The following is a 15,388-nucleotide window of genomic DNA, read 5'->3' on the forward strand; positions in this document are numbered from 1 at the left end:
GCTTAAAGTAGCATTTGGCCCTTGATGACTATACTCTGTGGAAGGCACGTCCTCTTGAGGCTCAGGACCGAGGCTGGAGGCCTCAGGGGAGTCCTGAAAACTGGACTCTAATTTATTCACTGTTGACTTATTTACACAATGTTCTTTCTAAACTCCTCCTTCGTGATGTTTAATAATACATAACGTTAAGGTTTACCATATAAATAAAAACGATCACCACTGGCAGCTGTGGCAGAGATAACTGCTCAGCTGTAGATCTGCAAAGAGGGGGAGTGTGCAGAGCCTGGACAGGCAAACCAGCATCTAACACTGCGTGGAACTGAACACATCTGGGAAAAGAAACCCACCGCCGCTCAAAATACCTGCTCTATTCTCCAGCACATCTGCGATGCCATTAAAGAACCCGGCGCACAATTAAAATTCAGGTCAGCACACAGCAACAATGGGGCTCTTTGATGTGAGGTCAGCTTTGGTCATTCTCACAGACTCATTAAACAGGTTAATCAACTTAGTGCAGGATATAGGACAGGAGTAACCCCAAATCTAATTACCATCACTCTGAGAGCATCGGCAGAAAGATCTGTTTTATTTGGGTGACATAGCAACTGCTGCTTCGTTGTCAGTGCATGCTGGAGCCAAAGGCGTCATTTCTGGAACTGTGCGCTTCCCCCCAGCTTATGAAATGTAGATATTATGCAAATATTTTTGTATTTATTATTAATTAATATATTACAAAAATAGAGGGTCTGGTGTGTGCCTTCCTTTTTTTCCCCTGCACATTTCTTTTTCCTGTTTAAAGTAACAAACCATGGGTCAGATTGGTGGCATCTTTCTCATGCTCTTTACATATGTTTGTCTTCCCTTGAGTCAAGAAGGTGTGAACGTAACACATTCGGTTCAGGTGAGTAAACCTGGTTCGAATTCTCGTAATGTGCTTTACACAGTGCCCACAGGGAAGAGTAGTTAATATGGGCAAGTCAAGCCCATTACAAATGCTTTAGTACAGTGGTTCTCAACCTTGGCTGCACATTAGAATCACCTGGGAATCTTTTTAAAATCCTGATTTCTGGGCCTCATCCTCCGGAAATTCTGTTTCTTTGTTACTAATGTTGTGGCCCCACCCCATAACAAAGAAACAGAATTTCCGGAGGATGAGGCCCAAAAATCAGGATTTTTAAAAAGATTCCCAGGTGATTCTAATGTGCATCCGAGGTTGAGAACCACTGCTTTAGTAGAAAGACCTGGACATTAGGTCAAATAGACGGATTTGAATCCAGCTCCCAGATCTGCAGATGCTCATTTGTGAATTGAAGATAATAACCTACTTTGCGGGGTTGTTGTAAGGGTACAATAAAATAAAGTATATAAAGTACTTAGTGCAGTCCTTGGCACATAACCTTGTTTTCTGTGATAGGACATAATGGTGACTATTTTTATCAGTAAGAAAATGCTTTCCTAAGTCAGTGAAGAACTAATAACATCATTAATCAGGGTACAATTTTCTTTTCCTCCCTTAAAGATGGTATTCAGTGCTTCTTAAGACAAACCACTGTTGTGTTTTTTAAAGATGAAACAACATTCAATATAAGGCTAAAGTAAATAATGAAAATCATTCACTAGACTTTTAAATAACAGTGCTAAGTGACCTCAGAATGAAGGCATTTTGAGTGGGTGTCACAGGCATCCAAAAGCTTCCTGTGGCCAAATAAGATTCAGGGAGTCTCGTTTATGGGGAGCAGGAGGTGACATGAGACTGTTCAAGGTTAAAACTCACAAGTAGCCCCAATAGCTCTGGAATATCCCTTAAGAAAGAACACTTAACTTGGTTCTCATTATTCATGGTAGTTAATGTTCTATAAAGTCACTACAAACACGGAATACTGAACCATTGTTCCTAGGGGAAATAGAGGATTAGGTTCCTGTGAGCCTCTAGTCACAACATTTATGTCAACTGATTGGCACATAACCTTGTTTTCCGTTTATTCCTGTTCAAAAACACTGTATTTAATATACATTGTTGATTCATTAACATTGAACTCGTGGCCAACAGCACTTCAACTCGGGCCTGAGGGAAGCTTATCTAACACATATTTTCTCCAAAAGGCATGTCACAGCCCTCTTGCACACAGAAACACCAGATCACACTGTGCTTGGGGCCATTTTAAACAGTAAAATCACTAATAAAAGGCACAATAATACAAAAACCAAACAAACATGCACTAAATTGACCACACAAAGGTCACCTGTTTACAGTATGAGAGCAGAGCAAGAGCACAAAGTGCTTCATAGTTTGACTTCAGCTGGGAAACTAGTGCATTAGGCAACTCAGAGTTCTCACCCTTCTGGGCATGTCTGTGAATGAGTGTGAAAGCACCAATATTAATTTTGGAGGAACATATAAATGTTAACCAGTAGGAGAATTCACAGATGCAGAATCCATGAATAATGAGGATCAACGAGGTCAACATGAAAAATGACATACCACCTCTCAGTAAGTCCAACATAGCAAGTCTTTTCTGCAGTGTTTGAAGGAAAGCTAGTTCTGTGGGTAAGCACCAGATGAAGTTGTTGACTTGCATGTAGGGATCACATTGCATGAAAAGCACTAGGACAACATTGTAAATGTTACAACTAAACTCTAGAGTCTCAGAGTGAGGAGATCCTAACTCTATGAGAAACAAGAATAAACTGAGACCAAATAAAGGATCAGTAAATTCAGGTCTCCCATCACCCACTTATTATGGATTAGTAAATAAAAGAATAACAACAACAACAAAACGATAGCTAATAATTATGCAGTGTTTATTATGTACCAGGCATGGGTCTAAGTTTAATGTATCAGTTAAATATATAACACAAAGTAATTTGTAAATACTTTTACTGTTATTATTTAAGGTTGCTGTTTTCCTCTCTTTTCTTCTTTAAAAATGTTGGTTTGGGTGCCCTGGGAAGGAAGCCCCTGGTGGTTGAAAGCAGCAAGGTGTACTGGTAGGAAGACTAGAAGCCATGGCTTTCTAGACGTGTTCCCTTGCCCTTACCCCTTACGTAAGAGCATCTATTGATTTGTGCAGAAAGCAACCAGAACTAGTTTCAACAAGCCAGCCAAATAGGATCTTCTTCAGAGAGCTAGATCATTCTTAGGGTGATAAAATGTTAGGCCTGGATGAGAGCCTTACAGTCACCTAATTGAACCCCTTCTTTTTCAGAGGAGAAAAATGAAGCTTGCAGTTGTTAAGTGACTGCTAATTAATAATATAGATATGACTTGATGAGTTAGAAAAACTATATGATTATAACAATAGCTGTTGACAGTAAATTGATGAAATCCACAACTTAATTTAAGAGAAATGAAAATAAATAAGTAAATAAATAAGTAAGTAAATAAATAAATAAATAAATAAATATGAGATAGGTGCTTGCCCTGTTGCAATTAAAATATGTTATAAAAGCACATCATTTAAAAATATGTGGCACTAAAGAAGAATTAAACAGACCAGAGTATATGTCATGGAATATATACACCACAAACAAATCATAGTGTGTTAATATGGATGTAAAGGTAGAGCATCACTTGGAATTATTCACCAAAATAAGATATAGGTAGATTAAAGAGCTAAATATTTTTATGAACTAGAAAATACAGATAAAATACAGGTTGATATTTATCAGATCTCCATTTAAGAAGGGCATTTTAATTTTACAATAGTGGAAGAAATTACCAAAAAAAAAAACCCCACTACTATTTAAATGTGTTAATCTTCCATTTAAGAAAAACAACCGAATGTTACAGTAAATAACATGACAAATATATTTTAGCAGACTGATGGCTGTCTACCGAATATCCATTCTCTCCTTTTTACTTACTAACAGAGCTCCAACTTTGTCATAGTACCAATGTATCCAATTTAAAATTCTGTGTTAGACATCTTTGCAGCAAGGGGTGGCTCCGTGATACGTTTAGATGGAAGGAACACATTGGAGCTTGCTGAACGGGGACCCAGAGAAGCCTCATAACAGAGACAAACTGCAGCGAACACGGGGTGCTCTGCCCAGACCCCCTCAGAAACCTTGTATCAGTTCTGTGCGCCCTCATTTCTGTGGGTCTGATCCTCAGGGCTGACCTGTTACTTCTTTAGACCGCTTCCCATGCCTGTTAGAGCCTCCTGCCTGCTGTCAGAGGTCTGGGTGCTCACACTCCCATCCCTCCTCCACTGACGGGGCAGGACTCTGAACATGGAGCTACTTTGAGTCAAAACAACACAGACCTGTGTGATTTACCCTCGTAGTTCCCCTTGAGATGACGGCGAAGCATTTCCTCGCTTGGCTTCTTCTTTTCCTCTATGCTGCTTCCTTCTCTCCATTTACTAATAGAAACGCTTCAGTAACACATGAGCAGGGACTGCTCCTGGGGAATCAGACCTAAGACATATTCTTAGCCGGCGTGCCCTTCCGTCTTTTGCTCCTTTGCCCTTTGCCCTGCTTCTCCCAACTTAACTCGGGTCAGAATTCAAGTCTCATAAACACATCTGATTGGTAGACCCTCGTTCATGTCCATGGTTCTCACTGTAAGGGCATCTGTAAGCAATAGGCACCACACTATAGGGCAGTGGTTCTCAACCTTCTGGCCCTTTAAATACAGTTCCTCATGTTGTGACCCAACCATAAAATTATTTCCGTTGCTACTTCATAACTGTAATGTTGCTACTGTTATGAATCGTAATGTAAATATCTGATATGCAGGATGGTCTTAGGCGACCCCTGTGAAAGGGTCATTCGACCGCCAAAGGGGTCGCGACCCACTGGTTGAGAACCGATGTTCTAATTCATGGGACCACATCCTCTTGCCTCAGTGTGTCTTTCCTGACTGCCTTGCACAGTCCTGGCCTGTACCTGCCATTACCCAGGCTCTGCCGCTCTATTCTCTGGCTCACACGGTCCTGGCCCGTATCCCACCTTCCCCCTGGGCCCTTCCCTGGCCCATGTAGGTCTCTGCACAGTGCCTTTTAGCAATCTCCTCCCAAACTCCACAGCTGGCGTTAGATAAAAGGGAATCTCCAGTCTCTCTCACTATGCACCTGCCCCCCTTCCTGCCCACTGCACTCTGGTCTTTATTCAGCTGCCCATCCTATCTTCCCCTTGTCCTGGAAGCTGACCATTTAGCATCATCTTTTTGGCTGACTTGGAATCCCTAAGATCCTTCGTTCAGATCAAAACAATGCCGTCCTCTTCTGATTTTTCCCCCACTATGTCACTTATTTGGAAATAGGACTGGCTTATCCATTGGGCACAACATAATACCCAGGGACCCACAAAAATGCTTTCATGTTCATTTCTTTTCAAATAAAAATAAAATAATAATAATGAAGCGAGTCTGGGTTATATTCATCTTTGTATCCTCATCACCTAACACAGTACCTGGCTCAGACGATCTCTCAACACCTATTTGTTGGCTGAAAGAATGAATTAGTAAGTTAGAGAATAAGGTCCTCAGCTCCAAACCAAAAATAAATCTCAATGCTGAGAGCGCATCCACTGAAACAGCACAGGGTCGGTGCCAGAGAATAAGAGCGGCACACGGGTAACCGCTCTGCGCCTCAGTTTCCTCATCTGTAAATTGGAGGTACTTGGAAGCCTGTCTTACAGGGCTGCTGTGCGGTTCGAGCTAATAGAAATAAAACACTTAGAACAGATGTGACATATGCTGGCATTGTATGTGATTATTTACAGACAGCGTCTTGTATTCACATGGGTCATTGTTCCTGGGTAGTGCACCTTTTTCCACACAGTGAGCGCTGGGCAATCTACGGGAGCAAGCATGTGAAGGAAGAGACGTTTATGGACTGGCCATGTCCGGTGCCCATCCTAGAGGGACAGAGGGCAGAAATGGCCGAGGCTGCTACTCCTTGGAGAATCCTGTTATCTACAACACGGTACAGATTAGAAAGTGATGAGCCTGCTCTGTGGAAATACACACAACCCGCTGCTGCATTTTCAGCCAATCCGGGGAGCTGGGCCCAATGAGTATTCCATCTTTATCCTCCCAGTCCCGGAGAATAACACATCAAAGAGCATGTTTGCATCCCTACAACAGATAACAGCACTGCCATAAGCTTCAGGGTCCGCACATGCTACAGATAGAATAAATTAATAATTTCACATATTTATAAAATATAAATTAACCCGACAAATATATCACTTCAAGTGAAATCCCTGCTTTTTAAAACTGAGCAGAGAAAGACACTTTGATAAATGGACGGCTGGTCAATTTTTATTATATGGCATCACCAAACTGGCATTCATCACATCGAATAAATCAGTTCCCTCGGATACATAGATGTTGCCACAACAGAAGCATCAGGCTATTTGGGTGCCGGGAGAGGAGGTGGGATCCAGACAACTGACTTTTTAAAATTACATTTGATTATTGGGATTTTTTTTTAACGATAGAAAAGCAAGTAATATGATCAGTATGAATTTTAGAGGCTCTAGTGCATTTATATAAGCACAGCAAATTACTCGTAAAAACCATGAAGCATTTACCTCTGCCTTTGTGTATAATGTACCATGTCTGTGTGGAACCCAGTTCGCTTTGATGGTAAACAGCTATTCTTCCTGAAATCCTGTCTTCTCTTACTCTGCTCTGTGTTGAGAGGTCACCTTAATAGCTGCACAGGTTTTCCTGGAAGAAGAAAAAGAAAGCAGTGTGAGTAATGTCTCAGACTTTTTTCTTCTCTATCACACTGTAGGGCTAATTTACATCCATATGCAAAAATGGAAAGATCCATATTCCAGCTTTGTTGAGAAGCAGTAAAAATGTAAAGCAGTATCCTGTATGAAATATACCCAGGCAGAGAGAAAAATGTGTCAGTCTATTCTGCAAGGACATAATATACTGAAAATCAACCTTTCCTCTTCTCACGTCTCTGACCCCGAAACAGAACAGAATGTGTATGTGCAAGAATGCCATAGGCATGTAGATTATTTATCACTGCGTTTGGGGATTATTTTGTTGCTAAATAGGCTTGAGGGAGGCTATGTATTATTGTCTATGAGATATTTCCAAACATTATTAAGGCCACATCATTAGAAAAGAGAGCAACTTTATAACTTAAAGTTCTATTTTCCTAGTAAAGAAATTTTCCACTCAGAACCTGAAATTATATGTGTGTGTGTGTGTGTGTGTGTGTGTGTGTGTGTGTGTCAGGATTTTATATAGAAAAAAGAAGATTTAAAAAAGAAGATGAAATCATTAGCATCACCTCCAGGTAAAGAAAGTTGTGAGCTGTAATGGAGGCCTTTATATGTAAAGCCAAGAATACTTATTTCCATATTGCAAAATGTGTCAAGTTTTGCAGAGGTAATAGCATTGACTGAAAAATGTTAATTACAGTAAATATCCCAGAAAGACCCTGGGCTAGAATCTCTCCCTGTGGCTCGGGATGTTCTGCAGACCAGACCAAGGAGCTTGCCCCTGCCCTCCTCCTGTTCTCTGGCCTTTTCTGAATGCCTCAGTGAACAAGAACATTTCTCTTTGGCAGCAGAGCCTGGAAGTGGCATCCAGAGGACCCAAAGTGACCCTTAGCGGAAGCACTCGAAGGGGCCCCAGAGCCACAGCCAGCCCGAGATTCACCCAGCATCAGGCCTGGGAACTCCACCCAGCCTGGGCCACCCAGCTTCTTGGCAATGCCCATCTGGGCAGACACTCCAGCGCTGCAGCCACACACACAGAACCACCTGAGAGGAAAGACATTCTCCCTGCTCCACACTCCTCCGTGTGTATCTGAGCCACTTCCCTCCTGCCCACCAGCAGCCCACGCTGAGCACAGGAGAAAGAGCAATGCATAGAAAGAGGAGAGACTGGAATCTGTACTTGGCATCACCCTTAGTACTGAACCTACTTCCCACACATGCTCCTTCAGAGCATAACAATGATGTTGCTAAATTCCAAGCTGCGGTCCCGAGGGGTGTGTTGAATATAAAGTTTATTTGAGAACAGGGAAGGTGGGAGATGGCCAGTGTATGAAAACTACCTTTTATTAGAAATTTGTATTGTACTAAGGTCTCTGCATGCATTATCTCTAGGGGTTTCTATGATCAAATGACTCCATTTTACAGAAGATGAAACCGAAGCTCAGAGACATGAAGTAACCTACCCAAGAAGACACAGACAGTGTCTTGAGTAAGTGTCTGAGGTTTGAACCAGATGTGTAAGAGCCCATGCTTTTAACCACTGAGCCAAACCATACTGCTTATCTTTGTAGATTAGGCAGATGTGGACAATATGAAAAAGAACCCATTTATTGATTTAACTAGCAATGGTTTCATCAAAATACGTATATCAACCTTATCAGTCGCATTTGAAAGACCGACATTGCAGAGGCATACAGAAATGTTGATTTGTCTTTATATGACACATAGGCGCACACACACACACATTTAGGTTAAGTTAATGGAATGCTGCCAATACAGAAAGGAACATGTAGGGTAGGAAGGCTGCATCACGCAATTGAATGATCAGATTCTGTGGTCATGAGTGTTGCCCTCCAGCCATAGGACAGGAGTCCATGTGGTTAACCCCAGAAGCCGGGAAGAGCAAGGCTGCTGCCTCCTCTGCGGGTTAATCAAAGAGCAATACTGCCAGGTGCCAGGTGGTTTCCTGACTGGATCCTGGAACAGAAAAACGACATGAATGGAAAAACTAATGAGACCTGAATAAAGTCTGGAGTTTAGTTAAAAGTAATGTACCAATGTTAATTTCCCAGTTTTGACAAATGCCCTACAGTTATTTAAAATATTAACATTAGGGCAAATGGGGTGAAGGAAGAATAGGAACATTTTCTGCAAATCTAAATGTTTGGAAAATTTCTGTAAATTTAAAATTTTTCCAAAAATAAAACATTTGTTTTAAAAAGTTAAGTAAAAATTAAATATAAGAGAGAGAGAGAGAGAGAGAGAGAGACCACGATGCTATAGGCCAAAAAGTTATCTTGCTGGACTCTATCATATCCAAAGGGATAAACCATGCAGAATAATTTTGCAAATGTTATTTATATGTTACTAATATGGTCACACAGATGCAAAACCATCAACTGTGTATCTATACTAATAAGAGAGGAATATGCAAATTGTCTGGAATGCCATCACAGTAACAGTAATGACCAAACAGCAGGCTGCATGGGGCGACAAGGCCAGCAGGGGGGTTAGTGAGGGACGACCAAATGACTGAACAGCAGGCTGAGTGGGGCGACCAGGCCGGCAGGGGGGGCAGTTGGGGGCGACCAGGCTGGCAGGAGGGCAGTTAGGAGTGATAAGGCAGACAGGCAGGTGAGAAGTTAGGAACTAGCAGTCCCGGATTGTGAGAGGGATGTCCGACTGCCAGTTTAGGCCCGATCCTGGCAGTCGGACATCCCCCGAGGGGGCCCGGATTGGAGAGAATGCAGGCTGGGCTGAGGGGACCCCCCTCCCATGCACAAATTTCATGCACCAGGCCTCTAGTGTTTAAATAAAGAGAAAGGTGATTCTCAAAGATTAGAATCTACATCCATTAAGCCATAGTCTTGCTTTGTCTGGCTAGCTCTTGGGGGAGTTTATTGTCCTGCCAGCACCTCATTAGAGGGACTCTCCTTCCTGGGGTGAGCATTAAAAGAATCTGCTGCCAGGCATGAATGCAGACTTGAAAAGAATAGCAAAAAAAAAAAAAAAAAAAAAAGGAAAAACACCACGCTCTTGGATAAAGACTTAACATCTTAAAATTCAATTTTTCCTATATCATTCTATCAACTTCTCATGTCTCCAACAAAAAGGCTATTTCTGTGGGGGTACTGCACAAGCTGACTTCAATGTCCTAAGCAAGCAAGAATAGTCATGAGAACTTGGTGGGGAGAGTAATAGGAGGGAACAAGCGCTTCCAGATTTCATAATGCAGAAATAAAACTAGTTTTAAAAACAGCATGGTGTCGGTGCATGACTTGACAAACTGGTGTGTGGAATGAAATAATGTCCAGAAATAGACCTAAATTCATGAGATAATTTAATATATAGTAGTAATTTTTCAAAGTGTTAATGAAAAGATGTGTTATTCAACAAAAAATGGTGTTGAGCCCTAACTGATTTGGCTCAGTAGATAGAGCATTGGCTCGTGGATCAAAGGGTCATGGGTTTGATTCCCATCAAGGGCACATATCTTGGTTGCAGCCTCAATTTCCAGCCCTGGTGGGAGCACCTGTGGGAGGCAACCAATCGATGTGTCTCTCTGTCTCTCCCCCTCCCTTCCACTCTCTCTAAAAATCAATGGAAAAATATTCTTGGGTGAGGATTAACAAACATAAAGAAAGAAAAAAAAAGAATGAAAAATGGTGTTGAGGCAAGCAGATGGCAATTTGGAAAATACCAGTAAGCCTAGTTTTTTACCTTATACCTTCCACCAAGATAAATTCCAGATATATCAAATATAAATTCGTAGGCAAATAGATAAAAACATGGAAGGATTTAACAAATACCTATTTTGGGAAGAGCCTCTTTAAGTTTAATATAGAACCCTCAAGTCAGAAAAGATAAAGATCTGGATATTTGATTACATAAAAATATTCTGCATGGTGGTGGAGGGTGACTAAATTAAAAAAAAAAACCACAAAGAGCAAACTGGTAAATATATTTGTGATTCATATTTCAGGAATAAAAGACTAGCATCATTAGTATGTAAAGATTTATAACAAATCAATAAGAAAAAATAACAATAGAAAAATGGGCAAAGGATATAAACATACAGTTCACAGAATAAGAAATACAAAGAGTTCTTTCAAGTTAGGCAAAGATGTTCATCCTTACTTATAAGAGAAGTACACATTATTAAACTACTAGAGGCCCAGTGCACGAATTCATGCACCAGTGGGGTCCCTCGGCCTGGCGGGATCGGGCCAAAACCAGCTCTCCAACATCCCCCGAGGGGTCCCAGATTGTGAGAGGGTGCAGGCCAGGCAAAGGGACCCCACCGGTGCACGATTGGAGCCAGGGAGGGATGCGGGAGGTTGGCCAGCCGAGGAGGGACCTCAGGAGGGCTCCAAGGCATGTCCGGCCCATCTCCCTCAGTCCCAATTGGCTGGACACCATCAACAAGCGAACCTTTGTTGGAGCGTCTGCCCCCTGGTGGTCAGTGCATGTCATAGTGAGCGGTTGAGTGGCCTTAGCATATCATTAGCATATTATGCTTTGATTGGTTGAACGGATGACCAGACACTTAGCATATTAGGCTTTTATTATATAGGATACTGAGGCACTATTTTCACCTTCCAGATGGTCAAGATCCAGAAGTCTGCTATCACACTGTGTTATCAAGGATACGAGGAAACAGGCACACTCTTATAAGGGCTGGTGGGGGAATGAATTGGTATAATCTTTATGGAAAGCAAGGCAATACAATTTCCATGAAAACCACCAATGTTCATACCTCCCAACCCAGCAATTCCAATTCTAAGTTATTTATCCTCCAGGCACACTCTCACAGTTGCAAAATCCCACAACTACAGGTATATAGTGTGGTATGAATTGCCACACTGTTGGTAATAGCAAGAGATTAGAAACTACCTAAATATCTGTCAACTGAGGACATGTTAAATATACTAGGGAACGTCCATATAATGAAATATTATGCTACCAATAAAAAGAATGAAACCGTTCTATAGGGACTGAGAGTGAAAGGCCTCCAGAATGTACTAAGTAAAAAACAAACAAACAACGAAGCAATGTACAACATGCTGTTGTTTGAGGTGTGGAGTTTATGAATGGATGTAAAAATCTATGTAGGGGCATAGTTGGCTGGGGGGACAAATTTAGGAAGAGACTTGGTGACAGAACTTGGTAGGTTTTCTCTTTTGCCTCTCTAATTATTTCATAATGAACATTAATTCCATTTTAAGGGAGGAAAATCAACAGATACTTTTACAAGAAACTCAATCCAATGGTCTGTAACTACTCCACCGCATTTCTCAGAAGAAAGTGAAAACAAACAAAGCCACCTGGTTCTGCGGGCCCCTCTGGATCCTCAGCAGCCCCCACCTCTCCCTAGGAAAACAATGTCCTGTTAAGCCCTCAAAGCCTCCCAGCTCAGTTGTTAAGGTAATGGTGTTTACTCGCTTCCAAACAAAGTAATTTGAATCAGAAAAGTAAATGTGCCCAGTCTTCAGGTTCTTTGATGTCCTCTCCCTCCTTGCCCTGCAGCTTGAGATGCGCCCAGGGCGCTGCTGCCCAGAGCCCGACACACGGATTCTGCAAGCATCGCCATAGCTACAGCATTCTGCGTGTGATCATGACTGTAAAACAAATAAGAAAAATTGAATCCGAAATAAAACAAGAGGCCCTGAAAAACACAAGCCAGCGGTGTGCTTTTGGTTTTGGTTTTTTTTCTGCCTTTTGGACACTTGTGGAAGATTATGACACTTAAGAGTATTTTAAAATTTGGGAACCATTTTTGGTGTGGCAAAGTCCCAGAGACAAGACTCTTTTTCTTTCCTGAAAATAACAAGTGATCAAGGCAAATGGCATGTTTGAAAGAGTACTGGTAAGAGCCAGCCTCTGTACCTCCGGAGCCTATCAGACGCTTTCCCTCTTCATGACCCTTGTTAAACAGCCCAGCAGCTCTAAATGTGATTTTAGGGCCTCGGGTTCCTAAGACTCCGGAGCTGGTGGCCGTTTAGTCGTGCAAACTGGATCTCCGCGGGCTTTCCTTCTGTGAAATCAAGATACTCTGCTTTGCAGGCTGTTTACTGAAGGAGAAGGGGGCATCCAGCCCGGGGTTGAGGTTCAGTAATGACGGGTCTTGTCTGGTTGTGTTGGAGGGCTTGCTGAGAGGCACAGGCAGCCTGTGCTGTGCGGCATTAGAGGCACCACGCGGGTCACGCCAGGAAGAGCCTCTAGTCTGTGGGACACCTGCCATCCCCTCTGCCCTACACCACCCGCGGGCCCGTGAGTCCTTCCTCCTCCCTTTGTGGGTCCTGGGTCTACTCGCACAAAGCTTAGGCTCTTTTTGCTGTTTCCCTTCTCTGACAATTTCCCTCTTTCCCGTGTAACAACAAATTTGAAGCTGGAAGGTTTTTAAGAAGAAAAAAAATAGAAAAAGATTTTTAAAATATGCTACAATTTCCTTTGCTCTTTTAACACCCTGGGGTTAAGCGTCTTTAATGGCATTTAAATCTTTGGGGGTTTGTTTTTTCCATTACTTTATGTATTGCGATAAAAACATTCCTTTAGACTTTAGAAATTCTAAATAAAACAAGAACAAAAGAGTGTGCCTTTTTTTTCAACTTTCCACCCAAATGTCACCATTGTAAATCAAGGTAAAGAAAGTAAATTAACTACTGGCATTTAAATGTTTGCTGTCCCAAATATTTATTCCTTCCCTCTCCCCCAAATTTGTTTTATACAAAATAATGCTCATAAAAACAATAAATATTCATTTGTTATCTACTAAAAAGTTTAGATCAAAGTGCTGTGTGGCCCAAATGCTGACTAACACAGTGACGCTGTCTGGTCAGCCGGAAGCCCTCCGCCTCCCAGCAGCAACCTGACCACGCTTGGTTTCCATTGTCTCCGAGTGCTGGCAGTGCTCCCGTATAGACAATAACAGAATGATCGTTCCACGTTCGCATACCACACTTTGCAAATCATTTCACTTACCCCTTCAGCCCAGGGTGTGCCGGAGTAGAGCACATTCTGGCCGCCGACCCGGTTTGAATCCAGGTGCTGTCACTTACCTGGCAGCACGCGCCAGCAGCTGGGGTCCGTTTGTGTGGATGAGACCAGAGGATGTGTCCACTTCGCTGGATGCTGTGATTACTGAATGAGGTAACTGTCCACCGCTGCCAGCCCCAGCAGGCCTGCCCATATTGTGCACACCACGTTTGGTGTTTGTCTGTGTTGCATGTTTGCCTCCCGCTACTAAAATGTGAACTCCTCTAAGGAGGAATTAGGACTCCTCTACCTTTGAAACTGACTTAAGCATACAATATTGCGTTTTATTTTATTCTTTCCTTGGGCTCACAAAACTGCTATTGTTTCCCCCACCTATACCCCCAACAAGAGGAAGCTAGAGGCTCTATTTTCCCTGCCATGTTCCTACTTCTCCTCCAGCCCCATTCAGGCTGAACGTTTGCAGGAGCAGTGAGAGCCCCCCGAGAAGAGGTTCTGCCACACACCCAGGTTAAGTGGACACCCCCATCCTTGCCAGTCTGACTGGCTCAGAGCTTCACGGCCTTCCATCAGCTGTGCGTCACCTTGTGCCCACACCCAGGCACACGTGTGCGCGCACACAGAGGCACGTGTGCACATGCACACGACTCGCAGGCTCAGGGTGCTGGGCAGCCCATGGCTTCCATCCAGAGCTGTGGGACTGCCAGGGCATTCAAACCTTTCTGTGGGTCCCCTTCCCTCAGCCCAGCAGGAGGGACAGCTCTGTGTTTCCCTGAGGTGGCGTCCCCACCCCCAGAGCCTTGGTCCAGGTGTGTGCATTGTCCGGTGACAAAGTTGTTGTAATGAATTTAAACAACTTTAAAATGACTACCAATCCTCCACTCCAGGGCAGATTCCCCAAGGGCTGATACTCACTGCCTGCCCCCTGCAAACTGCTTTGGGCACCTCTTTTAGAGAGTACATGGAGAAAGGATGAGGCTAATTCATAAACCTGGTAAATACTGTTTGGTGAGATGGACTACTATCCTCCTAAATTATTCAGTGACATTTATTTATTTATTTATTTATTTATTTTAATATATGTTTATTGATTTCAGAGAGGAAGGGAGAGGAGAGAGATAGAAACATCAACGATGAGAGAGAATCATTGATCAGCTGCCTCCTGCACACCCCTTACTGGGGATTGAGCCCCAAACCCGGGCATGTGCCCTTGACTGGAATCAAACCCAAGACCCTTCAGTCCTCAGGTCGACGCTCTATCCACTGAGCCAAACCAGCTAGGGCAGTGACACATATTTATTGATGGACTATTGAGCCATCCTTGTGCCCGTTGTTGTGAGTGAGATACTACAAGCCATGGTCCCTACACTAAGTGCCCTCCAGTAGAGGTGGCTCTGCCATTAATCTCCCGGGTGACCCTTAGCCTGGCTCTGAGCCTCAGCTTTCCTTCTGTGAAATCAAGATACTCTGCTTTGCAGACTGTTTACTGAAGGAGACTGGGTCATACAGCCCGGCCTAGAGGTTCAGTAATGGCAGGTCTTGTTTGGTTGCTTTGGAGGGCTTGCTGAGAGGCACAGGCCACGCTGTCAAGAGACGTATGGTCACAGGAGGAGAGGCAAGTATGTAAGCAAACCCCCTGGGCACCGGAGTGGACTTCTCCATAGGTTCCAGGGTAGTGAACAAAGGACGTGTGACCATCCTGGGG

The sequence above is a fragment of the Myotis brandtii genome, unplaced genomic scaffold (genome assembly GCF_000412655.1).
Source record: "Myotis brandtii unplaced genomic scaffold, ASM41265v1 scaffold38, whole genome shotgun sequence".
NCBI lineage: Eukaryota > Metazoa > Chordata > Mammalia > Chiroptera > Vespertilionidae > Myotis > Myotis brandtii.